The following is a 24990-nucleotide window of genomic DNA, read 5'->3' on the forward strand; positions in this document are numbered from 1 at the left end:
TAAAATTGGATGAAGGGTTTAGGAGTTTCAGCTCCTTAACATGTGCCACCCTGTTTTTAAAGGGACCAAAAGTAATTGGACAATTGACTTCAAGTATATTTCATGGACAGGTGTGGGCAATCCCTTCGTTATGTCATTCTCAATTAAGCAGGTAAAAGGTCTGGAGTTGATTTGAGGTGTGGTGCTTGCATTTGGAAGGTTTTGCTGTGAAGTAAACATGCATTCAAAGGAGCTCACATGAAAGCTGAAAGTCTGAACTTCAACTGCATCTGAATTGTTTTGTTTAAAATTCATTGTGGAAATGTCTATAACCAAAATTAGAAAAATGTTGTCTCTGTCCAAATATATGGATGTAACTGTATATACAGTACAGACCAAAAGTTTGGACACACACATTCTCATTTAAAGATTTGTCTGTATTTTCATGACTATGAAAATTGTACATTCACACTGAAGGCATCAAAACTATGAATTAACACAAGTTGAATTATATGCTTAACAAAAAACAGTGAAAGAACTGAAATTATGTCTTATATTCTAGGTTCTTCAAAGTAGCCACCTTTTGCTATGATGACTGTCATGATTCCCAATGGCAGGGAAACATCAAAACACAAAGATAACGGACGAGCTCTGGGTGATGGAATCTCGAGCTGACCGTGAGCTAAATCTACCACACAACTAATAGTAGCCAGGGAGCATACCTGATTAACCCTAGATGCCACGCGCCAGCCGGAGGACTAACTACCCCTGGTAGAGGAAGGAACAGACCTGGCTTACCTCTAGGGAAATACCCCAAAAGATGATAGCAGCCCCCCACATGTAATGACGGTGAGTTTAGAGGAAAAGACATACACAGTATGAAGGTAGATTTAGCAAAGAGAGGTCCACTTACTAGATAGCAGAAGGATACAAAAGAGGACTTCACGGTCAACTGAAAACCCTATCAAAAAACCATCCTGAAATTACTTTAAGACTCCTGTGTCAACTCATGACACAGGAGTGGCAATTTCAGCCCACAAGAGCTTCCAGCTACAGAGAATAACAAAACTGCAAACTGGACAAAAGATACAAAACAAAAGGACAAAGTCCACTTAGCTGATCAGCAGACTAGAAGCAGGAACATGCAACCGAAGGCTCTGGTTACAATGATGACCGGCAAGGAAATGACTGGAGAGCAAGGCTAAATAGTAAACTCCCAAACACTGATGGGAGCAGGTGAACTGAGACAGCAAAGACACACAAGTCATCAGTACCACCAGCAACCACCAGGGGAGCCCAAAAGCGGATTCACAACAGTACCCCCCCCTTAAGGAGGGGGCACTGAACCCTCACGAGAACCACCAGGACGATCTGGATGAGCCCTATGAAAGGCACGAACCAAATCCGAGGCATGAACATCAGAGGCAGTTACCCAAGAATTATCTTCTTGACCATAGCCCTTCCATTTAACCAGATACTGAAGTCTCCGTCTGGAAATACGGGAGTCCAGGATCTTCTCCACAACGTACTCCAATTCGCCCCCTACCAGCACAGGAGCAGGAGGTTCAGTAGAAGGAACCACCGGTACCTCATACCTCCGCAACAACGACCGATGGAATACATTATGGATAGCGAAAGATGCCGGGAGGTCCAAACGAAAGGACACAGGGTTAAGAATCTCCAAAATCCTATAAGGACCGATGAACCGGGGCTTAAACTTAGGAGAAGAAACCCTCATAGGGACAAAACGGGAAGACAACCACACCAAGTCCCCAACACGAAGGCGAGGACCAACACGACGCCGGCGGTTAGCAAACTGCTGAGTCCTCTCCTGGGACAACTTCAAATTGTCCACCACTTGTCCCCAAATCCGATGCAACCGATCCACCACAGCATCAACTCCCGGACAATCCGAAGATTCCACCTGACCAGATGAAAAACGAGGGTGAAACCCTGAATTGCAAAAGAAAGGGGAAACCAAAGTGGCAGAACTAGCCCGATTATTAAGAGCAAACTCTGCCAACGGCAAAAAGGCAACCCAGTCATCCTGATCCGCAGACACAAAACACCTCAAATAAGTCTCCAAAGTTTGATTAGCTCGCTCCGTCTGGCCATTAGTCTGAGGATGGAATGCAGATGAAAAAGACAAATCAATTCCCAACCTGGAACAGAATGTCCGCCAAAATCTAGACACGAACTGGGTTCCCCTGTCAGAAACAATGTTTTCCGGAATCCCATGCAGGCGAACCACATTTTGAAAAAACAGAGGGACCAATTCAGATGAGGAAGGCAACTTAGGCAATGGCACCAAATGGACCATTTTAGAAAAACGGTCACACACCACCCAGATAACAGACATCTTCTGAGAAACAGGGAGATCAGAAATAAAGTCCATAGAGATGTGCGTCCAAGGCCTCTTCGGAATAGGCAAGGGCAACAATAACCCACTAGCCCTAGAACAACAAGGCTTGGCCCGAGCACAAACATCACAAGACTGCACAAAAACACGCACATCTCGAGACAGGGAAGGCCACCAGAAGGACCTAGCCACCAAATCTCTAGTACCAAAAATTCCAGGATGACCTGCCAGAGTAGAAGAATGAACTTCCGAGATGACTCTACTGGTCCAATCATCAGGAACAAACAGTCTACCAGGTGGACAACGATCAGGTCTATCTGCCTGAAATTCTTGCAAAGCACGTCGCAAGTCTGGGGAGACAGCAGACAAAACCACCCCATCCTTAAGGATACCAGCAGGTTCAGAATCCCCAGGAGAGTCAGGCTCAAAACTCCTAGAAAGAGCATCTGCCTTCACATTTTTAGAACCCGGTAAGTATGAGACCACAAAATTAAACCGAGAAAAAAACAATGACCAGCGTGCCTGTCTAGGATTCAGGCGCCTGGCAGACTCCAGATAAATCAGATTCTTGTGATCAGTCAAAACCACCACCTGATGTGTGGCACCCTGAAGCCAATGACGCCACTCCTCAAACACCCACTTCATGGCCAAAAGCTCCCGATTACCAACATCATAGTTTCGCTCGGCGGCCGAAAATTTACGAGAAAAGAACGCACAAGGTCTCAGCACTGAGCAATCGGAACTTTTCTGCGACAAAACCGCCCCTGCTCCGATCTCGGAAGCATCGACCTCAACCTGAAAGGGAAGAGAAACATCAGGCTGGCGCAACACAGGAGCAGACAAAAAGCGGCGCTTAAGCTCCCGAAAGGCCTCCACAGCAGCAGGGGACCAATCGGCAACATCAGCACCCCTTCTAGTCAAATCAGTCAAAGGTTTAGCAACGCCAGAAAACCCAGTTATAAATCGATGATAGAAATTAGCAAAGCCCAAGAATTTCTGAAGACTCTTAAGAGAAGTAGGCTGCGTCCAGTCACAAATAGCCCGAACCTTAACAGGGTCCATCTCAACAGAAGAAGGGGAAAAAATGTACCCCAAAAAAGAAATCTTTTGAACCCCAAAAACACACTTTGAACCCTTTACACACAAAGAACTAGTCCGCAAAACCTGAAAAACCCTCCTGACCTGTTGAACATGAGACTCCCAGTCATCAGAAAAAATCAAAATATCGTCCAAATACACAATCATAAATTTATCCAAATATTCACGGAAAATATCATGCATAAAGGACTGAAAGACCGAAGGTGCATTTGAAAGGCCGAAAGGCATTACTAAATACTCAAAATGGCCCTCAGGCGTATTAAATGCGGTTTTCCACTCATCCCCCTGCTTAATTCGCACCAAATTATACGCCCCACGAAGATCAATCTTAGAGAACCACTTAGCCCCTCTTATGCGAGCAAACAAATCAGTCAACAAAGGCAACGGATACTGATATTTGACTGTAATTTTATTCAGGAGTCGATAATCAATACAAGGCCTCAGAGAGCCATCCTTCTTAGACACAAAGAAAAAACCAGCTCCTAAAGGAGATGAAGAAGGACGAATATGTCCCTTTTCCAGGGACTCCTTAATATACTCTCGCATAGCAGCATGTTCAGGCACAGATAAATTAAACAAACGACCCTTTGGAAATTTACTGCCAGGAATCAGATCTATGGTGCAATCACAATCTCTGTGGGGAGGGAGAGAACCAATCTTAGGCTCTTCAAAAACATCACGATAATCAGACAAAAATGCTGGAATCTCAGAGGGAGTAGATGACGAAATGGAAACCAAAGGTACATCCCCATGAGCCCCCCGACATCCCCAGCTTATCACAGACATTGTTTTCCAGTCAAGGACTGGGTTATGAGATTGTAACCATGGTAATCCAAGCACTAGAACATCATGTAAATTGTACAACACAAGGAAGCGAATCACCTCCTGATGGTCTGGAGTCATACGCATAGTCACTTGCGTCCAGAATTGTGGTTTATTACTAGCCAAAGGGGTAGAATCAATACCCTTCAGAGGTATAGGGACTTCCAGTGGCTCTAAATCAAACCCACAGCGCCTGGCAAAGGACCAATCCATAAGACTCAGGGCGGCGCCAGAGTCCACATAGGCATCCACAGTAATAACTGATAATGAACAAATCAAGGTTACAGACAGAATAAATTTAGACTGTAAAGTGCAAATAGACTTGTCAGCCTTCTTTGTGCGTTTAGAGCATGCTGATATAACATGAGCAGAATCACCACAATAGAAACATAACCCATTTTTACGCCTGTAATTCTGCCGCTCGCTTCTGGACAGAGTTCTGTCACATTGCATATTCTCTGGCGACTTTTCAGAAGATACCGCCAAATGGTGCACAGGCTTGCGCTCCCGCAAACGCCGATCAATCTGAATAGCCATTGTCATGGACTCATTCAGACCTGTAGGCGCAGGGAACCCGACCATAACATCCTTAACGGCATCAGAGAGGCCCTCTCTGAAATTTGCCGCTAGGGCGCACTCATTCCACTGAGTAAGCACAGACCATTTATGAAATTTTTGGCAGTATATCTCAGCTTCATCTTGCCCTTGAGATAGGGCTATCAAAGCTTTTTCAGCTTGAATCTCCAAATTAGGTTCCTCATAAAGCAAGCCTAAAGCCAGAAAAAAGGCATCCACATTGAGCAACGCAGGATCCCCTGGTGTCAATGAAAATGCCCAGTTTTGAGGGTCACCTCGCAGCAAAGAAATCACAATCTTAACCTGCTGGACAGGATCTCCAGAGGAGTGAGGTCTGAGAGAAAGGAATAATTTACAATTATATTTGAAATTCAGAAACCGAGATCTATCTCCGGAAAACACCTCTGGTGTAGGAATCTTAGGTTCAGACATCGGAGTATGTATAACAAATTCTTGTAAATTTTGAACCTTAGTAGCAAGATTATTTAAACCTGCAGCCAAGCTCTGAGGATCCATCTTTAAACAGGTGAGATCAGAGCCATTCAAGGATTAGAAGGAGAGAAAGGCAAAGGCTGTAATTAGAGCTGAAATACAACTGATCCAACTATGGAGTAAACATAGGGAAAAAAAAAAAAAAACTCTACAGACTTCTTTTTCTCTCCTTTCTTCTGCCAGTAACTTTAACACGGGCCGGTCATACTGTCATGATTCCCAATGGCAGGGAAACATCAAAACACAAAGATAACGGACGAGCTCTGGGTGATGGAATCTCGAGCTGACCGTGAGCTAAATCTACCACACAACTAATAGTAGCCAGGGAGCATACCTGATTAACCCTAGATGCCACGCGCCAGCCAGAGGACTAACTACCCCTGGTAGAGGAAGGAACAGACCTGGCTTACCTCTAGGGAAATACCCCAAAAGATGATAGCAGCCCCCCACATGTAATGACGGTGAGTTTAGAGGAAAAGACATACACAGTATGAAGGTAGATTTAGCAAAGAGAGGTCCACTTACTAGATAGCAGAAGGATACAAAAGAGGACTTCACGGTCAACTGAAAACCCTATCAAAAAACCATCCTGAAATTACTTTAAGACTCCTGTGTCAACTCATGACACAGGAGTGGCAATTTCAGCCCACAAGAGATTCCAGCTACAGAGAATAACAAAACTGCAAACTGGACAAAAGATACAAAACAAAAGGACAAAGTCCACTTAGCTGATCAGCAGACTAGTAGCAGGAACATGCAACCGAAGGCTCTGGTTACAATGATGACCGGCAAGGAAATGACTGGAGAGCAAGGCTAAATAGGAAACTCCCAAACACTGATGGGAGCAGGTGAACTGAGACAGCAAAGACACACAAGTCATCAGTACCACCAGCAACCACCAGGGGAGCCCAAAAGCGGATTCACAACAGATGACTGCTTTACACACTCATTGCATTCTCTTGATGAGCTTCAAGAGGTAGTCACCGGGAATGGTTTTCACTTCACAGGTGTGCCTTATAAATGGGGTTCGGACCATCAGTTGTGTTGTGCAGAAGTCTGGTGGATACACAGCTGATAGTCCTACTGAATAGACTGTTAGAATTTGTATTATGGCAAGAAAAAAGCAGCTAAGTAAAGAAAAACGAGTGGTCATCATTGCTTTAAGAAATGAAGGTCAGTCAGTACGAAAAATTGGGAAAACTTTGAAAGTATCCCCAAGTGCAGTGGCACAAACCATCAAGCGCTACAAAGAAACTGGCTCACATGAGGACCACCCCAGGAAAGGAAGACCAAGAGTCACCTCTGCTTCTGAGGATAAGTTTATCCGAGTCACCAGCCTCAGAAATCGCAGATTAACAGCAGCTCAGATTAGAGACCAGGTCAATACCACACAGAGTTCTAGCAGCAGACACATCTCTACGACAACTGTTAAGAGGAGACTTTGTGCAGCAGGCCTTCATGGTAAAATAGCTGCTAGGAAACCACTGCTAAGGACAGGCAACAAGCAGAAGAGGCTTGTTTGTGCTAAATAACACAAGGGTTGGACATTAGACCAGTGGAAATCTGTGCTTTGGTCTGATGAGTCCAAATTTGAGATCTTTGGTTCCAACCACCGTGTCTTTGTGCGACGCAGAAAAGGTGAACGGATGGACTCTACATGCCTGGTTCCCTGGAGAAGGTGTGATGGTGTGGGGGTGCTTTGCTGGTGACACTGTTGGGGATTTATTCAAAATTGAAGGAATACTGAACCAGCATGGCTACCACAGCATCTTGCAGCGGCATGCTATTACATCCGGTTTGCGTTTAGTTGGACCATCAATTATTTTTCACAGGACAATGACCCCAAACACACCTCCAGGCTGTGTAAGGGCTATTTGACCAAGAAGGAGAGTGATGGGGTGCTACGCCAGATGATATGGCCACCACAGTCACCAGACCTGAACCCAATCAAGATAGTTTGGGGTGAGCTGAACCGCAGAGTGAAGGCAAAAGGGCCAACAAGTGCTAAGCATCTCTGGGAACTCCTTCAAGATTGTTGGAAGACCATTTCCGGTGACTACCTCTAGAAGCTCATCAAGAGAATGCCAAGAGTGTGCAAAGCAGTCATCAAAGCAAAAGGTGGCTACTTTGTAGAACCTAGAATATAAGACATATTTTCAGTTGTTTCACACTTTTTTGTTAAGTATATAATTCCACATGTGTTAATTCATAGTTTTGATGCCTTCAGTGTGAATTTGCAATTTTCATAGTCATGAAAATACAGAAAAATCTTTAAATGAGAAGGTGTGTCCAAACTTCTGGTCTGTAATATATATATATATATATATATATATATATATATATATATATATATATGTATATATATATATGTATGTATATATATATATATATATATATATATATATATACATACACACACACATATATATATATATATTAAAAACCAGCTTCTACAAATTTTAATCAGTTCATAGTGGATCACAAGAACTTCACTTGCCCTGAAAATACACGTATAACACTCTGAGATTTGTAGTACTATATACAACTAGTTACACAATAGTAGTAATATAGAAGTGACCTCAACACTCAGTGTATTGCTATAAACAGATGATGACTGCTTTTACTGTTTTTCTGTCACACACTATTTGTAATATTTGTTCTGTGTTTTATTGCTTTATCTCCCTATCTCTATTACTAAACTGTCAATTGTGACAGCATTATTCAGATTCACTTCAAAATGGCTGCAGCATTCCCTGCATTTATTTTTTCACACATCCCTTCCTGATTGACTGTGCTCAGCTGTATCTGAGGTAATGTGAGTTTTCTCTGTCTGATTTGTGTTAAAGAGCGGCAAGCATTTTTGCGAATCAAATCTCAAATTGTTTGAATTTGCTGGGTCCACTGAAACAATTTGCTTATGTCAAATAAGTATATATTGAGTGATTGGTTCTTAATTAACATTTTACATACACAACTTAACACATCATTATCAGCTTTGCCTATTGTACTTTATGTTGTTTATTTTAAGTATTTAAAACTTGCTTATTTCAAGTTTGATTTTTTCATTAATTGTCAATAATTATAATTACACAAACCCTGGAAAGTGGTTGTTAACATGTATTTGGCAAAGTTTACTTAGTAAGGAGTAGCTAAAATAACTGTTAAAATGCTAAACAATACAGAGAATGAGCATTGAACACACACACAAGAGCACTGTACTTCTATTTATATAGAGCCTTTGTAGGTAAGCATGTGACTGAATAAATGACACTGCAGGGAACATTCAAGCTGAAGAAAGGGAAAAATTGTTTGGAACAATTTGCATTAGTTCAAGGGCAACCTTGAGCACTTTACAGATGGTTTATTGCCATTCTTGTTCTGGTTAAGCTGTCTTTCATGTCAAAAGTCTTTTCCTGCTTTCTGATCAACAGGAAGAATTGCGGCTGCCATGCTGTTCACCTAAGCTCCTGCAGGGGCTCTTTCCCTTTGATCACTGATATCGTTTGCAATCGAGTTAAAATAGGGGGCTGCTGTGATAAGCTGAGCTTCTGACAGTGAACAAGAATTTTCCCTTTCCATTTAAACAACTTCTTTTCTTTTCAGATCTTGGGAACAGTTAATCTCAAGACAGAAGAACCAGTGTTCTTCTGATGTAAGAACGGGGGTGTCTCACATTTTTTTTTAAAGAATAAGATATTAACAATTGGAAGTCTAGATAGTTTGTAAGGAATTTAGAAAGGCTGGAAATAAGGCTATGGAATGCAGAGTGTGTCGACTTTATGGCCTTTTATACAGAATTGAGACATAACTGTTTCTCAGAAATTCTAAACTGGTACTACAGACACTCATTTCACACTCAATTCATGCCTTATTTTGAAATCATTATTTTTCTTTTTTCTTTATCATTTAATCCCTGTGTATTATCAGCTTTTTGATAAGCAACATTTTATAGATTTTATTCTGAACAAGATCCTGTTCACGTCATGAAACCGCTGGCTAAAGCTGATAATAAACATAAAATAAAATAGCAAAATATATACACAATATTTCTATAACATGTTTGCATAATTGGAATTGTTCAAGTTACAAATTATAGCAACCCAAACAGGGGAATTACGAGTAACCTTGGTGCTCCATTGTAAAACTTGAAACAAGGTTCCAGTCTCCATGACTGCATTGATATAAAGTACAATGATATACACAGTGATCTAAAGGGTAGCGTTTCTCCTTATGGAGAGTGACATACCAGCTGGCTTGTCAAGGTAAGGAGGCTTATTCGCCGTGCAATGCTCCTCTGGGAAATTAAATATTAAAATTGCCTCTTCTGAGAAAAAGAGGACTTAAACTCTATAGCGCGACCTGTTGGAAGTAGCGATCCTACAAGTCACAATCAACCCTTTAACGAGTCTACTTCCAACAGGAGGCGCTATAGAGTTTAAGTCCTCTTTTTCTCAGAAGAGGCAATTTGAATATATACAGTGATGTCACAGTGCAGGAATAATGCGCACAGTGAATGCACAGTGTATGAGATACACCTGGAGTAACTATTGGACTTCATAATAAAAACTGTAAAGAATGAGGGTGTATTCTTTTTACCCTGCCACTTCAATAGTCATCACTTACTGCACCTGTTTGAATGAAGATGGACCTCCTTCACTGTTGGGTCCCATAGCACCAGCTATGTCTACTACCCTGGTGATCATACCCATAAAGCCAAAAACAGAGTATAAAAGATTCAAAAATTATCATTAACTAAGACCACCTCTCAGCTTAGGTTGGGTTCAGATGGCTGCATTCCACGGTCTGTATACAGACTGCAATGCCTGGACTGATCATGGACTTATGACACGGGAAAGATAGATATCTTTGTACTGTGTTAGCCAGGAGATATAATACTATTTGGAATTGAGAGTCCTCAGTGGTTGATACCTTTTAATGGCTAACTGAAAAGATGGTAACAAATTGCAAGCTTTCTAGACTACTCAGGTCTCTTCATCAGGCATAGAATAACACAACATCTGAAGAATCACATATACAGAGAACCTTTGGAGTAACATCAAGCAAAAGATCTATGAGGTTGGGAGGCAATTCACATCAAAACAGCAGCTCTGGGAGGCTATTCTGACTTCACGCAAAGAAATACAAGCAGAAACTCTCCAAACACTCACAAGTTCAATGGATGCAAGAATTGTGAAGGTGATATCAAAGAAGGGTTCCTATGTTAACATGCAACTTGGCCTGTTAGGATGTTTTGGAGTTAAATAGCTTTTTTGTTCAGTGAATGTGACTTCCTAATGCTGCAAATTCCACAAATGAGCATTTTCAGTTCTTTAAAACATATCAAATGTTTAGAAATTCTACTGTGCCTAATAATTTGGAACAGTGCATTTTGAGGTTTTATTCATTTTGGAGATTATACTCTTATCATTGGGAGGTTTCTTTAATAAAATTCGATGTATACTCTAACGGGTGATGACTTTTATTAGACTGACTGTCATTTACACTGACCATTTAGGAAAATCCGATAAACATATCATTTGCATAATAATTTGGAACATGGTGTATTGTTAATAAGGGATGTATAGACATGTCATTCATTACACTGGTCAACGCAATTTTTCTGGCAAAAGGTTTTAAAACCTTCGTCGTGCCCTGACGAAGAAGGAATTTATCCTTCGAAACGCGTTGGATTGCTTTTGTTCCCATATGCGCCCCGTCCTTTCTCCTGTGTGACGTCACATTCTATTCACGCCCCTTCCACACTCTGCCACAGCTTCGGCGTCGCTTCCGGCCGGGGCACGCCTGAGGCAGGCAGTTTTGTCCAACTTCCCGTGGCCAGTGAGGAGGATTGCAGCGGGTGAAAGCCCTCACACTACCTCCCAGCTGTCTTTGCTGGACCGACTACTGAACACTCCTTGGGAGCAAGTGTAGCCACGCTGAATCATCACTACAGATCTACTCAGTAAGTGCGTGTGTGCTAAGGCCATGTGCACACGTTCAGTATTTTTTGCGTTTTTTTCGCGTTTTTTCGCTATAAAAACATGATAAAAACGCGAAAAAACGCTAACATATACCTCCCATTATTTTCAGTGTATTCCGCATTTTTTGTGCAAATGTAGCCTTTTTTTCCGCGAAAAAATCGCATTGCGGAAAAAAAAGCAACATGTTCATTAAAATGCGGAATTGCAGGGGATTCCGCACACCTAGGAGTGCATTGATCTGCTTACTTCCCGCACGGGGCTGTGCACACCATGCAGGAAGTAAGCAGATTATGTGCGGTTGGTACCCAGGGTGGAGGAGAGGAGACTCTCCTCCACGGACTGGGCACCATATAATTGGTAAAAAAAAAAGAATTAAAATAAAAAATAGTCCTATACTCACCTTTGATGTCTTCCCGCCTCTCCGCTGCATGCTGCCGCTTCGGTTTCTATAGCTGGTGTGCGGTGAAGGACCTGCGATGACGTCACGGTCTTGTGATTGGTCGAGACCGGTCATGTGACCGCTCACGTGACCGCGACGTCATGGAAAGTCCTGAACCACACCGGCATCTATAGGAACGGACGCCTGCAGGTGAGTATAACCATTTTTTTATTTTTTTAATTATTTTTAAACATTCTATCTTTTACTATAGATGCTGCATAGGCAGCATCTATAGTAAAAAGATGGTCACACTTGTCAAACGCTATGTACATCTAAGGTATCCCCATCAGTGTGGATTTCCTGGACTTAAATATCATCAAAAGGGACAATCACATTATCACGAATTTACACAGGAAAGAGACGGCTACTAACAGTCTACTTCATTATGGCAGCGCACATCCGGCTCATCTTCGTAACAGCATACCCAAAGGACAGTTCATGAGGGTTAAGAGGAATTGCTCGGTAGAGGATGATTTCTGGATGGAATCAAAGAAGCTCACTGACAGATTTCAGGCCAGGGGGTATCCACGGAGAGTGATCTCACGAGCGTTTCAGCATTCTCAGCAATGTGAGCGTGAGGATATATTGAAACCAAGACAGAAGAAGACTGTACGGACAATAGACTTAATCACTGTATACCATAATCAATGGGGGGATGTGCATGAGATCCTTAAGAAAAACTGGAATATCTTGCTCACTGAGACCAAACTCCATCCCTGGTTGGCTCCTACCCCCAGAATGGTGGCCAAGAGATCGCGGAATCTTAAGGATGAGTTGGTTTCTGGCCACTTCAAACGGGCAAGTGTTAGGAGTAGTAATTGTGGCCGCATCTTTGGTTCTTACCCATGTGGGGGGTGTAATATTTGTAGCTTCATGATATCTGATACTGGTCTAGCACTCCCACATATTTCTAAAAGGATTGAACCATCGGCGTATTTCAACTGCCGCACCAGGAATTTGGTGTATGCCCTGGTGTGTGGGTGCCCGAAAGTTTATGTGGGGTATACGACACAGGAGCTAAGGCGCCGGGTGCAGCAACATCTGTCCGGTATTAATACGGCCAAAAGAGATTGGGAGAAGGGGAAGAAACTTTCATCAGTGGCGGGACATTTCTTGCAGGAGCACGAGGGCTCTGCTAGAAGTTTGAGGATCATGGGGTTGGAAGGGGTGAAGCAGGACATAAGGGGTGGTAATATCACATTGGATTTGCTTAGGAGAGAGTCCAAGTGGATCTATAACCTCAACAGTCGGGCTCTGGTAGGAATCAATGAAGAACTACTCTTCACCGGCTTCTATAAACAGGTTTAATTTAATTTTATGAACCCTTCCCTCTCCCTGACTCCTCCCTTCGTCTCCCTTTGCTGGCTTCCCCTCATCCTTATAGGGTTCTCCCTCTCTTTTTGATCTTTTTGATATTTAGTAGACGATGTTGTGAAATGGGGGTTCTTTGATTGTTTACCTGCATCTATTGCTTCCTGTCACTTTGGTATGCCTACATTTGAACCTTTTGTATACAGGGGGAAAGGAAGCACAGATAATAGTGATAATAAAAGTGGTTCTCAAATAAAATAGTTGCAGTGTTCTTCTGTATTTCCTAGGGTCTCCCTTATTATATCAGGCATCTATATAAATACTTCTGAATTGATTGGGTTACCTATGAGGGACTCTTTATGCCTTCATGCATTGAGTCAAAACCCTTTTTTCCTTTGGTCAAGTTCTCCTTACGTACATTTTTAAAACTTCTACATTTGGACTTTGTCCCTTTGTAGGAGCTTAAAATGACAGGGACGCATATAACTAGCCCGGTCTTCTTAAGGCCTTTGCTACCTTTCATGTCTATCTGCCCTTGTTTTGGGGACGGAAGTGACATATAATGGAATATGCTTAAAGAGTTACAATCCTCCATTATGCTTATCTGCTCCTAAGACGATTACTTAAGCTCGTACGTGTTTTATATGCTCATTATGGGTTCCTATTGAACAATGTTCAATTGGCCCCTCATTACATTGGGTGTGAAACACGCTTGGCGATTCGGACATACTATGTATGTAGCATTAACAAACTATGTGTGGTGTGGATGTGGTACCAGACTGTGTGTGACTAAATTAGTACCCTGCATGCTCTTCTAGGTGCTATTTTGTCCTAGGGTAGCCGGTGTGTTTTCGCACAAGGCTCATGGTTACTACTGCCAAAGTTATGCCTCTATTGCACTATGTAGGTCTGGGTGTTCCTTTTATGGTAACCTGAGTGCGCTCGCACAGATCTTACTGAACGTCGCACTGACGTACAAGACCTATGGTCAGTATTGATATTTCCATGCTCTTGTTGAACTGCGCACGCCTGGGCGTCTTTTTTCCATGGTAACCTGAGCGCGTGCGCATAGATTTTACTGAACGCCGTATCGGCGCTTAGTTGCTGAACCTGTGAGCGCGCGCATCGCTCACACCTTCTTTTTGGACCAATCGCATTTGGTCTTTCTATAATTGCTTTGTCCATGCATGCTTGGGGTGATCCGATAGGCTGGTATGTCGGCCACACCTACGGTACCTTGGTGTGCATGTCCGGAACGTCACATACACTTCTTTCTCCAGCGTCTTACATCCATGGGCCGCATGGACGTCATCGGCAGCCTCACAGATGATAAGTATTGTTACAAATTAAATTGTATGTATATAAGGCATGTTTGGGAGTTCACTTTCACTACTTCCCCCTGACGAAGACGCTTTAAGTAGCGTCGATACGCGTGGGGCTTCCATCCCCCCTTCTCTTTTCATTTGGACCCCCCAGGTCTTGGCTTAATATATATCTTCCTGCTTATTCCCAACTTCATCCAGGTGCATGTGCCTTTCGTGTGCTTATTGCTCACATCTCTGCTTGAAGGGCAGAGTTCATCTACAAATACAAAAGGAGTATTGGCTCCTTCAGGTTTGGGAGGCTTGCACCGCACTTTTTTGGTAAAGTATAGTGGGTGTTGGCATTAGGAAAGGTTGCTTATCAGTGATATCTATCTGGCTATTTGGTCAGCTTTACATCTGATTAATGTTTGACAACAATCTGATTTAGTAAAGGCTTGGTCTATTACTGGGGGGTACCTGTTATTATCTTTAGAATCCACTTTTTGTCAGCAAACATTGTTTGGTAACGGTGTATGAGGGCTTTATTAATTGGCAGTGTATTATATGTAACAAATGCACTTTATATTAATCTGCTATATTTCTTAAAGGGTTCCTTGGAATACCTGTATAATTGTTATATACTGTTATGTGGATCCTTGTCACCATTTTTGGGGGGATGTGGATGGGTCCTTTCTGTTTTTAAATGTTTTTAAATGTTTGTTTCTCCCTGTTTCTTGCCTTTATGTATGGTGGATTGTTATAATAATAAAAAACATTTGCTAGGTTGATCCCACTGTGTGCATATTACTTTTTTCTTTTTTGCTTCTCTGGTATTTTATATATGCATGTGGTTGATCCCTTTAACATTTATTGTGTGCGGTGCCCACCTTTCTTTGTTTTCTCACAAGTGTGACCAACGTGTCAGTCGGTTTTCCAAGCGATGCTACAGATCGCTTGGAAAACTTTAGCATTCTGCAAGCTAATTACGCTTGCAGAATGCTAAAAAAAACCCCGAAAAAAACGCAAAAAAAACGCAAAAAAAAAATGCGGATTTCATGCAGAAAATTTCCGGTTTTCTTCAGGAAATTTCTGCAAGAAATCCGGACATGTGCACATACCCTTAGTATCTCTCTGTTTGAGACATAGTGACGGTCCCCACTGTGACTGGCACTGCTGTATTGTTCTCGGACTTGTGTATTTGCATACCTTTGTTCTTTTTCCCTTAGTGCGAGCAGCAATTTGTCATGTGTTTAGTTTCACTTTCACTTTTACAGCGCAGGTGATAGCTTTTATATACTTTATACCTTTAGGTTTTAAAACATATTTTAAGTCAATTTTGGCTGCTGATTATGAATATGAACTCCGTTTTTGGCTATTACATCAGGATTTCGAGATATTTTAAATTTTTGATGAAAATTACTCCTATCTAATGTTTTATGATAAAAACACATGATTTTCGATACTACATTGTATATTTTTATTCAAGGAATAGCAAAGATTACAAAGTCTATGTACAGCAAATCAAATATACTTACAGAATTAAACTACAAAATATAAAAACACATATATATGGCACACAGATGAATGACAAATGGCAGTTATTTGAACTTTCTTTTCTTGGCTGATCTGTGATGTACAGCTTCTGCGTTGTCTCTCATAAAGCTCCAGCAATAGTCAGCCATCTTATGTGAGTCCCACCGGCTTTGACACTGTTCTTCTATTGTTTTAATGTCCTGATGAAAACGCTTCCCTTGTTCCTCCCTCACATCCCCAAGGTTCTCTAGAAAAAAGTCCAAATGGCTGTGTAAATAGTGAATCTTGATACTAATTCTACATCCAAAATTTCGCAGACTCATTAGTAGCTCTTCCACAATCTCTTCATAGTTGTCTGCTTTCTGATTCCCTAGAAAATTCTGCACCACCTTACAAAATGCATTCCAAGCTCTTTCTTCTGTCTCATTCATTGATGTGATAAAATTTGAGTCGCTCATAAGTGTTCTTATTTGAGGTCCATCAAATATTCCAGCCTTTTTCTTCTCTTCACTAAGACCAGGAAAAGTTGAACATATATAGTTAAAGCATTCTCCACTGTGATTGAGAGCTTTGATGAACTGCTTCATCAATCCAAGTTTTATGTGTAAGGGAGGAAAGACAATGTCCTTCCTATCCACTAGAGGATCATGGATGATATTACTATCGCCAGATGCCAAACTCTGAGGCTGAGGCCATTCAGTTTTCACCCAATACTCAGCTGTAGCTCCACTGTCCCAGTAGCACAGAAAACAAGGGTGTTATCATGACAAATGGGAACTATGCATGTTCAAAGAAAACAAAGATATTCTCACATTTGTTGGGAGACTAAATAAAATCTAAATTTACCTTAGTGAACCGTATAAACCAGCACTTTTCATACACTACTTATATTTCTCATGGAATTCTTGAAAATGGGCTATACCTGTAGCGCAAAAACGTGATGTGATAGAGAAATTATAAGATCAGATTTGAATTCAGCACCCTCAAATTAGTCTAAAACTGTTCTTAAAGTCCATGCCAAAAATTTTTTTTGTTTTTGTAGACCAGTGTTATCTTTCCATTTCTTTTGAAATATCCCATGATGTGTAACTTGAAATTAAAAACTTAAAAAACATAGCTACTTGATACTCTATAGCGTAATCATATATATTTATTCGACCCAGCAATTGTGAGTCATAGAGCAAGATTGATGCATAGAGCCATAGGCGGCCTGAAGGGGATTTTAGCAGGAGAAGAAATGGGGTTTTGAGTTAGTGGTTTTGGGAAAGCAGGGGATAAAAAACCCTGCAGAGTTCCCTGCCACTAAGGGTTAATATAGAGAAATAAGAGTATGTAAGCTTAGTCATATAGGTGTAAGGGGAGATAATAGAGAGTTATGGTTTTGGAGATTTTTGAGGTTGGAGGTAGAATAAAGTACCCTTGGAGCTTTGCTAAGGTGTAAAACATTTAAGCGGAGCAATAAAATGTAGTTGATAGAGAAATCCACTTGATAATAGGCCTCCCGATGGTGGTTATAGGGCCAAGGAGTCTTTTGGGGCACATATGGTGCATCTGGTTTTTATACTGCTGCCATTGGGTCAGGTGGAAGAGTCCAAGGTAATGGGTATCTAGTGCACTAGTTTATATGCAGAAATGATTGAAATGTTGGCGTGAGTTCCTTCAGGTGTACTTACTGCCTCAGCATTTGCAATTTATGTCTTGTATTCTCTAATTCGTAGGCCAAGTTGGCCACATCTATATGCTGATGTGTAATAATATAGATGCTGTGACTTATTTCTATCAAAATTGGAGTTTGTGTATTTTTATTACAATAAGAAATAACCTTTGACAAACACCGACCTTGCGGATACATTCATATGTATACCAATCCCTTTTGCAAAGCATACCCATAGCACTTAAAGGGAAAAGGGAGGGGCAAACTCCCACATTAATATAATCAATGTCAACCGTCAGGTAAGGTTGGTTGTGGAATTGGCAAAGTCTAAAATCTCCCACAAGTCGTGTGTTGTTTCTTGCAGCTTGTCAAGCGTATCCCAGGAAGGTTGAGAGTCACACTTTAGACACAATACCACTGCTTTAATGATGTCACACAGCACATTTATATTACTTCCTTTGTTGTGTTGTCACTGATATTATCACTTCATCGGCACGCGTTGGTGTTGAGAATATTGTGATACAATATATGCATCAGTTTAGACCATATCCAGCGCCCTCTCTTTACAATGCGCACTGACAGTGCGCTCTCTTGCCGGCTCATCCCTTTTTGCCTATATTGAAATTTTTTATAGAAGCCATATGATAGCTATTCTGTTAATTGGTGCAGCATTGAGGTTGGTTTATAGATCTCATTTTTAGAGGTATATAGGAGCACTATCAAATATGTTGTTTTTATGTGCATTTTATACTGGCGGGTGAAATGGGTCACTATTCTTTATTTGCAGTCCCTTTGCTGTTATACTAATGGCACTATCACTATATATGAATTATTAATGCATAATTGGTGTAATTGGTATGTGGGCTATGTACCATTTAGTGCCATTTTGGAGGAAATAGAACAGTGATGTATTGTTATTTTGTAAGTTCAGTAACAGATTATAGCGCACATCCAACATTAGCAGAACCTAAAAAACAAAACTTTCTGCCACATAGTGACTGGATAATACTTACATATTGTAATTGTATAAAAACATATATATATAAAGTCCAATGCTAGCTATAATGGAAGTGTGGAACCACTTTTCTGTGGTTTGAGGAGAACTTGGAAGGGTGTAACTAGGTGAACACTTGACTCTTCACTAGAGCCCCTGATGGTGCAGCTTGACTTGGCTCCAGATGGACACCAAGTGCTACACCAGGATGGACCTCGGGCACATAGCAGTTGTCCTGCAAAGGGCAGGAAGTTAGAAAAGCCCAGAAGGAAAGTTCAGCTGTTACAGGCAGACACGGTAGAAATACAGGAATGGCAGGTGCACACAGGTACAACTGATATGCAGGCAGCTACTGGCAAGTGCAGGCTGGTACGGCTGCTATACAGGCAGGCACTGGCAGATGCAGGCAGGTACTACAGGTATACAGGCAGTGACTGACAGGTGCAGGAATATTCAGGGGAACTGAGAACTAGAATACAGTAACAAGCAGCAGGTAGGGGAAGAAAGTTATAAGCAGGGACACGTAGGGACGTGCATGGACAAACAGGAACTGGCAGATTGAGTTGGAACTGAGAACTAGCAAGCATGAAACAAGGCAGAGTGACCACGTTGCTCATACACATACCATCAGGTGGAGGTGCCTAAAATAATAAGTGTCTCCCAACCACTGGCCAGGGACAATTTAGGACAGTGTGCGCTGTTCCTTTAAGAGGGAGAGCACAGCCTAAACACAGTGCACAGGGATCTGCAAACTGTGAGTGACCCGGCGTCCAAGCCGAAGAGGAAAGAAGCGTGCAGGGACACAGGCGCTACAAAATCACAATGAAAGAAAAAGCAAATGTTCCAGCTTTATGTAGATAAAATATAAATCTTTAATCCAAAAATTTAAAAAGATACATGCTCCTCGGACCTCACCATAACCCCGTGAGGATAGCTCGCATTTCGACTGCAACCGCAGTCTTTAACCAAGCTCATCGATCCTAAACACAAACCGGTATAAAAGGACCCATACACCAATCGAAAAGATCCATACAAATCACATGGTCAAAAGGTCCTGAATATCCGGTGACAACGAAACAGAAAAAAAAAAAAAATATGTGAAATATAAAACTAAAGATAAATTAAATAAATAACAAAACTTTACAAAATTGTACAAATGCTGCAATAAGGCGGATCCTAATAATGAAACATTATTTCATTTCTACGATTTAGACCTTCAGGAAAACGTGTGCCCAAAATGAAAATCCAATAAGCTTCCCATGTAAGCAAAAGTCTATTAATGTCCCCACCTCGATATGGTTTTTTAATTCTCTCCCAACCTGTAACACGAAAAGATGAAGTATCCCGTGAATGATAATCAATAAAATGTTTCGCAGCAGAAGATATGTTACGATTATTGTTTCTTGTATTAGAAATATCATATAAATGTTCCGTAATACGGTTTTTTAATTTGCGGATAGTGCAACCTATATAAGATTTGTTGCATGCAGCACAATCAATTTTGTATACAACATTGCGAGTGTTGCAATTAATAAATTCTTGTATATAAAATGAATTTGTGCTGTTATAATTATGAAAGGACTTGGTTGCAATCATATGTCTACATGTGGAGCAATTGGTTGTATTGCATTTGAAGCTGCCTTTACACTTTAACCACGTTGTTTGCGGTCTGTCTGAAGTGAATGTACTGGGTGAGAGAATATTGCCTAAAGTGGGAGCTTTTCTAGCAACAATGTTGCAGCCATTCTGAAGAATTTTAGCAAGAATAGGATCCTCATACAAAATTGTTAAGGACTTATGAATTATGCTTTTAATGTCATTGAATTGCAGGCTGTACTGTAAACATCCAAACAGTTTATCCCCACAATGGCCATTGCTGACATTGGTAGCAACATTGCTGCTAACAGGTGGTGTGATAAGATCTTTGTGTTTCTTTTTGGACACAATATTTAGAGCTCTGTTTAACATCCAGTTGGGATAGCCACGCTGTTTAAACTTAGTGCATGACTTGATCAAATCATGTTCAAGAGCAACATTATCATTACAGTTGCATTTCAATTTTGTAAATTCTCCAACCAGAATCGATTGCACCGTGTGTTTTGGATGGCTACTGTTCGCGTGGAGAATGGTGTTACCTGCTAATGGTTTGGAAAAAGTCTGTGTGGAAATCAATTGATTGGCAACTCCTGAAAGTTCTAAGTAAAAGAAAGTAATTTTGGAAATTTCATGAACAAAAGTAAATTTAATGTTGTATTTATTGCTGTTAATGTAAATGATGAAATCCTGTATGGCAGATACATCGCTTCTCCAAATATGTATGAGTGTATCATTGATGAATCTGCCATACCATGAAATAAAAGGTAAAAAACTATTAGAAGTGGTGAACAAATATTGATACTCCCAAAAAGCCATAACCAGATTGGCTAAAGATGGCAAAAATTTAGCCCCCATCGCCACACCTGTGTGCTGTAAATAATAATCACGGTCAAAAGAGAAAAAATTGTGAGTTAACAGAAAAAATCCTCATGGGGTTATGGTGAGGTCCGAGGAGCATGTATCTTTTAACATTTTTGGATTAAAGATTTATATTTTATCTACATAAAGCTGGAACATTTGCTTTTTCTTTCATGGTTTGTATGGCGCATCAAGACTGAGTTCCGTGCTTCTCTCGAGGACTGGTGAGCTGGCCTTCTTTTTTTTTTTCCACAAAATCATAATACTAAGATTAAATAATATCACCATTATGTGGCCATATTATTGCCAGATGCTACAGACTATAGCCTGATACTAATCCAACAAGGTGTAATCATCACAAACTTCTCCATCGTGCCTTACCGCTATCATAAAACTCAAATCTAGCAACCGCATTTAAAAGATGTTTTAGCTCCAGAATTTATCTCTACTGTATTATCTGGAGGCTGTCTCAAAACCAGTGGCTTATGTGCAGGGCCCCAGAGTCCTGGTCGTTGCAGTAATGTTGTTCTTCCACCAGGGGGAGCGATATTACGTCTGAAGGCAATAAAGGAGATCTTCTGTCCAGGTATCACAACCACACACAACACACTTCACACTCCAGTCCACCAGGGGGAGCAAAGGTTCTATCCACTAGGCCACTCCTCACAGATAGGTAAAACTGGTGGGTTGGTTAGGAAGTTAGACAGAAGCTGACTGGGCTTCACCCAGACAGTCAGATCCCGATGGAGTTTTGCAGAAGCTGGCTGGAGTGGGTTCCAGCCAGATCCAGACTGCAGTCTGTGGAAGATGAGGGTCCATGGAGCTGCACCTGCCCCATGTGCAGCAGCATCCAAAGAAAGAGACATTGAAAGGAAGTGTATTGCAGTGAGTGAGAAACGAAGGCATAGCAACAAGTGGATACCAGAGAGGATAGTGACCGAAGAGAAGCGGCATCCTTCTGGTGCGTGTTCCGGTAGCCAGAATACTGAGGGAGTAAAGTGTTCTATGCCTTGCTTCAGAGACTGGTAGGACAGTCAATTCCAAGTTGGCTGCCAGACCTTAATACCTAAGAAGACATGGTGGCAACTTGTGGGGGTCGGGGAGTCTCTAGGGTCCCTATAAACAAGCCTCAGGCCATCAGTCATACGGGTTTTGTTCTATCCGACCATGGGGAACAGAGAGAGAAGAGTAATAACAGTCAGGACCTTATTAGAGCTTAAGCAAGTGAGGACCTACTGTTTTACTGTGCGCATAGGAAGGCTATTGCATTCCACCTGGATAAGGAGACTCTGGATTTGCCTTCAGACCGGCCAGACTCTGCCTACCCTGTGATCCAGTGCCCTGGACTGAGGACACTGAAGCCTTCAGTAAAGGTAAAGAGACTGCAACCTTGTGTCCTCGTTATTCACTGCGCCTCACACCATCCACCATCTACACTCTGGGGATACACTTCACCTGTGGGAAGGTACACCATCTAGCTGCCATAACATCACCCCAGCGGACCCCTAAGCAGCGTCGGTCACCCTGACCAAATACCACAGGTGGCGTCACGAACACTTCCCCTTTAAAGACCTTTCCTATTCCCATAAAGTCTATCTCTTTTACTGGACAGCCCTGAGGGCCACGGACTGGGTCAGCCACCGTGACATCCCCGCTGAGAACCGAAGGACCCGGTACCGAGTACCCCACGCCCTGCTGGGGGCGATCCATATGACTCTTGAGCTTGTGCACTAGTGTCATGAATATAGCTTCAACATGGTTATTGGTATTCTTGGCAGAGGTTTCAAACATTAGCATGCTGTATAAATCAGCAAATTATTAAGCCAAGTCAGTGGGTACTTGAATGGAGTCCTTTAGGTCACATTTATTTTCAACTAGAATTTGCTGAACATCATTGGTAAGTAAATGCCACTTGCAGTTCTCTATCTAGACTGGTACACTCTGGAAACTTGCCATGTTAGTGATATCATACACAAAAAACCACAGCATGTACATTCCTATAGTAGTACTGCACCATGCTCTTCCAAAAGCACTCCTGTCCAGCTGTGTCCCATAACTGAATGTTTATTCTTTCTCTATCTATTTCTACACACCTCTCCCCAAAGTCCATACCTCTATCTGTTCAGGGAAATAGTTGGTGCAGAAGCAGTACATCAGGCAGGTCTTTACCACATTAGATTGAACCCGGCACTCAACTTAATGCTGTGAGAGGTTTATTGCAGTACCAAAAAACGTTTCGGTCCTAGTTCAGGATCTTCATCAGTTACATACTAGTAGGCGATTGTATTAGATATTGTTTCAAAGAGCACAATGTAAATTGCGTCAAAGAGTGGCTTTTAAGTAGCCGTACATGGGGTTATGGTAGGCTTATGCGGCGATTGAGTGCGTGCCTAGACGCGGTATCCACTGCTCATCTCGACACCGACTCACAAGCCTACCCTAACCCCATGTACAGGTACTTAAAAGCTACTCATTGATGAAATTTACATTGTGTTCTTTGACATAATATCTAATAGAATCACCTACTAGAACATAACTGATGAAGGTCCTGAACTAGGACCGAAACGTTTTTTTGGTACTACAATAAACCTCTCACAGCATTAAGTTGAGTGCCGGGTTCTTTCAATTAGTAACATATGGTGTGGGAACCTACCTTGGCACCATTGATAGTAGTGCACACGTCCCTATCTCTCATATTTACCACATTAGAATCACCAATCACAATGATCTTAAAAATCTGGGCCTGGGTCGATTCATAGGAGCACGTGCTGTTGATACTAGCTCCCAAAGATGATTCTGGTTCTCTGTTTCCACCAGTAGCAGAAGACATATTTACCCACAAATAAACGCTAGCGGGACTGCTTTGTATCTCCAAGAAATAGCAGGCATGACTGGAGAACCACTCACCATGGGATGGATGTGTAAGGTGGAAAGAAGCAGTAACAGGCGTCCCTCTCCACTGCTGGCCCCCGCTGCCACAGCTTCTTCTAGTGCGGAGTGGCCAGCTTCTTTGGCATTTACTCGCTCCTCAGGAATGTGCTTTGTCACTATTACTGCCTCCAGTCGCAGTGATTGCATTAAAGTGCCGCTGTCATCTTGCTGGACGGCCCATGGAGTTATTGCTCCCCCAAAACTACAATTGCTGTTATTGAAATACTGATGTTCTGCCTACAATCGGTGCTGTAAGAATACCTATCATAGGCTGGAGCCTAGCAACCATGGAGTCAACAAGGCCAGCTCTGATTGGTGCAATCAATGATGACATCAATCGCACCAGTCAGAGCGCATAGATGGCATCAGACCTCACTGTGTAATTCTATGTGTCATGCTGGGTCTTGTGGTACCACTGATTTTTGAAGCCTGACCATTCGTACTCCTACTCCTGCTGCTGCTGGAGAAGAAAGAAGAAGAGTTCATGATCCCTTCCTGATCCTTGCCTTTCCTAATCCACCCCAATTCCTCTCTCCTATTTTTCCCCCATTTTCCCCCATACCCCCTCCTGCGGCAAAGCCTTAATCAGTACCTGATTGCTGATCAGTACTTGATTGCTCGATTTTTAGCAGTTTTTTCTTTTTTGTGCATCCTGTAGCCACCAAGCATTGATCAGTGATTCAAATCACTGAGTAACGTCTGTGGTCACTGTTTTCAAGGACTTTTTTTGTCCTTGTCCATTTTTCTCTCCACACCTTTGCACCACCTTTGATTGTGCGTCCAGCAGCTGCCGAGCGTTGCTCGGTGATGCAAATCATTGATCAGCACTCGTGCTTCCTGTTTTCCGCAACTATTTATTTCTCTAGCTATTTTTTACCCCCCTTTGCACCACTCCGTGTGTGCGTCCTACGGCCACCGAGCCGTTGATGAGAGGCACTCCACTGAATAGTACTCATGCATTATATATCCCCTTTTTGCACCACATCCATGTGTGCGTCCTACAGCCATCGAGCACTGGTCTGTGAGGAAAATCACTAATCAGCCTCCAGTTGTTGTACTCTTC

General features: G+C 41.9%; 1 pseudogene; it reads right to left on the reverse strand.

Annotated features, from left to right (window-relative positions):
* Nucleotides 1–21397: 21397 nt before the first annotated feature.
* LOC143776792 (ras-related protein Rab-33B-like) lies at nt 21398–23826 on the reverse strand (annotated as a pseudogene).
* Between the last annotated feature and the right edge of the window lie 1164 nt (nt 23827–24990).

This window comes from Ranitomeya variabilis, chromosome 1, assembly GCF_051348905.1.
Source record: "Ranitomeya variabilis isolate aRanVar5 chromosome 1, aRanVar5.hap1, whole genome shotgun sequence".
In the NCBI taxonomy this organism is placed as follows: domain Eukaryota; kingdom Metazoa; phylum Chordata; class Amphibia; order Anura; family Dendrobatidae; genus Ranitomeya; species Ranitomeya variabilis.